The sequence below is a fragment of the Harpegnathos saltator genome, unplaced genomic scaffold, assembly GCF_003227715.2.
Source record: "Harpegnathos saltator strain DR-91 unplaced genomic scaffold, Hsal_v8.6 scaffold67, whole genome shotgun sequence".
Classification (NCBI taxonomy): Eukaryota; Metazoa; Arthropoda; class Insecta; order Hymenoptera; family Formicidae; genus Harpegnathos; species Harpegnathos saltator.
Genome location: NW_020230504.1, coordinates 690,001 through 692,701, shown reverse-complemented (window position 1 = coordinate 692,701; position 2,701 = coordinate 690,001). Strand labels below are relative to the sequence as shown.

Below are 2,701 nucleotides of genomic sequence, written 5' to 3'. Positions count from 1 at the left end.
GCGGCCGTGTAGAATTTCCTATGAGAATAGAAAATGCGGCGCGCAGATCGAGCGCTATTATGCAACTCCCCTGGGCGGCCCGTGCACGGCGCTACGTACAGAGAGAAACAACGAGCATGCCGGCTGGCACTAAACCTGTTTACGCATAAAGTCCACCGCACTCGCCATTTTTTTTTTTTACGACGCCGTATTCCGCGCGCGTTTAATACGCGACGCGGAAAGCAGGAAGAAATCATTTTTATGGTCCCGCGATCACACTCTGCCCCCGCCGCTGTCGCCGCCGCTGCTGCTGCTGCTGCTGCTGCTGCACACTCCGTGAGTAAACAATGTGCGTAAACAGCGATAATGGAGAGAACCCTGGGGACGACGGCAAAGGGGGAAGGGAGGTAGGAGGCTCTCAGCATTGGCGGCCGTCGCGAATTTATTCATTCGACCGTTCGGTGCATAACGCGAATGCGCGGAATACGTATTCGCGCTCGTCGCGTGATTTTTAGAAGGCTAAACGAGACGAGGCGGAATGATTGCCCGTCGAAGGAGGGCGGAAAGGAGAGGAGAGAACGCGACGATTCCGTGCCGTCCGGAACGAATCGGCGATTGGTGCTTCGTGTGTGATCGCTTGAACGCGACCTGCGGTTAACTCATCTGCGATCTCTCGCGCGAGTCGTAAACTTGCGTAAATCTCGTCCGCTTGGCGACAGCGATCACCTGACGTGCCGATCGCGGAAGTCGGGAAAAATCGCTTTTCGGAAAACGCCCCTCAGTCGGCCACGTTGTTCGCCGGTCGCGCACGCATCTCGGGCTGCGTAAAGGTTAAATTAACGGGTTTGCAATTCAAATTTCTCCTCCCCGACAGACATATTACCCATACGGCATGCGTAAGAACGTATTCAAAGGCCCGTCATATGAGAAAGTGCGCGCGCTGCGCCGCGCCGCGCCGATCGTAATCTCTTAATTTCGCACGTTTTTACGCCCCCGCGGGCGCGGCGCGGTCGGGGTAACCGAATCGGTATACCGTAATGCGAGTCGCACGTCGGATCTCGCGGGTTTTTAATCGCGCGACGAGATATCAAGATGCACCGGCCAGGTACCCATTTCCACCCCCAGCCCCGTCCCCGCTCCCGCAACCTTGCGGACCTCCTTTTCAGACAGAGAAATTCCTCATTTCCTCTCTGAACAGCGTTCTCCCGAGACGCGTCTCTCGGTCAAAAAATAGCGACGACTCGCCTCGGGATTAGCCTGGTCGTTTCCATTCGTGCCGGGGAGGAAGATCCGTTTCTCGCGAGATAGAGAGAGAGAGAGAGAGAGAAAGAGAGAGAGAGAGAGAGAGAGAGAGAGAGAGAGAGAAAGAGAGAGACACACCTCGGATCTCTCGTGATTCCCACGTGAGGCGAGGTCCGAGGCCGAGGTAGAAGCACGACAACACGGCTTCGACCGAGGGAGAGGAAAGCTGCGAGAGCGCGTCGCATTGACACTGGCAATGGTTGCGATTAGCGATCGAGTTTAAGGATATACGACGCGGACGGCGAGAGACACACGCTGGCAAGGCTCCATGCTCGCAGCGATGCGACGACAGCACACGCTCATACGTGCATACGGCGCGAAGCTGCGCGGCGGAATGAGCGCTTTGGCGACCAGCCGCCGCGGCCGATGGGGGAAGCGACGAACGGCCGACGCTGATTGGCGGAGCTCGTGGCGCGCCGTGGTAGGGATACTCTTTACAGCTGAGCGTAGTATAGAGCGGACTGGCGGACGCACGCAGTCAGTGGGACATGAGCGCTCGCTGAGCGTACATCGTTGTGTGTTAACGGACTGTGCGACGGGGCGATAATGCCACCATCGTGATCGACGAGCGACGAGTGTGAGAGAGAGAGAGAGAGAGAGAGAGAGCGAGCGAGCGAGAGGATCTTAAACGCCAGTCTGCTACACGCGCGTGCTACACGTCATCGATATCCGGTAGCGTGGGAAGATTCGTTGCACCGAGGACGAAGGGAATAAGAGAAAGAAAGAGAGAGAGAGAGAAAGAGAGAGAGAGAGAGAGTCCACGTTGACTGTGAGTCGACGGTGAGGCGAGACGACCGAAGTGTCGCGTGTCGTACTTGGCCCGGCGAGAGCACATGGTAGTGCAGAATTGGCGCGTCCTCATGCCGGCGGTTTGTCGCGGCTCCTCCTCTTCGCTCGCACGATAAACCGATCACCGTGCGCAAACGAGACAAGGTGTCCAGGTCCGATTTCTGTTTCGTCGGTCGTTCGTCCGATCGACTGGTCGGTCGGAAAGGACGCGCCGGATCGCGCGCGGCTCGTCGTGCTCCTCAGTCGAGTCGCGTTCACGGGAGAGGCTCGCTTTTTCCGTCGTTGCACCGGAAAAGCTACGACGCGCGCAGCGCTGTTTGGGGGCCTATCTGCTGCGTCGTTCGGGGTAGAGGCGAACAGAGGGGGAAAGAGCGACGTTGCCGCTGAAGGACGAAAGGACGGCTTGTTTTTCGCCTCGAGGGACGAAGGAACGAAGCGAAGCGACCGAGCGGAATCACTCTCACGGGCGCGTCGTGCGTAGTAAGTCGTGTGGATCCGCTTGCGTCGGTTGCCGACGAGAGAGAGAGAGAGAGAGAGAGAGGAGAAGATAGACGGAGAAAAAACGTCGCCGGGATACATTCGCGGAGCGAATCGCAGAGTGGTCAGCCGCGACGTCGTGTGCTCGCGCACG

At 58.1% G+C, this 2,701-nt stretch overlaps 1 protein-coding gene across 1 annotated transcript in view; it reads left to right on the top strand.

Annotated features, from left to right (window-relative positions):
* The first annotated feature begins 1,748 nt into the window (after nucleotides 1-1,748).
* The window catches only part of LOC105190643 (transcription factor SOX-4), a 29,067-nt gene continuing 28,114 nt past the window's right edge, over nucleotides 1,749-2,701 (top strand). Inside the window, exon 1 of the mRNA XM_019844834.2 lies at nucleotides 1,749-2,701. This exon is cut by the window's right edge and continues 279 nt beyond it. The gene's annotated coding sequence lies outside the window, so the exon portion shown is untranslated.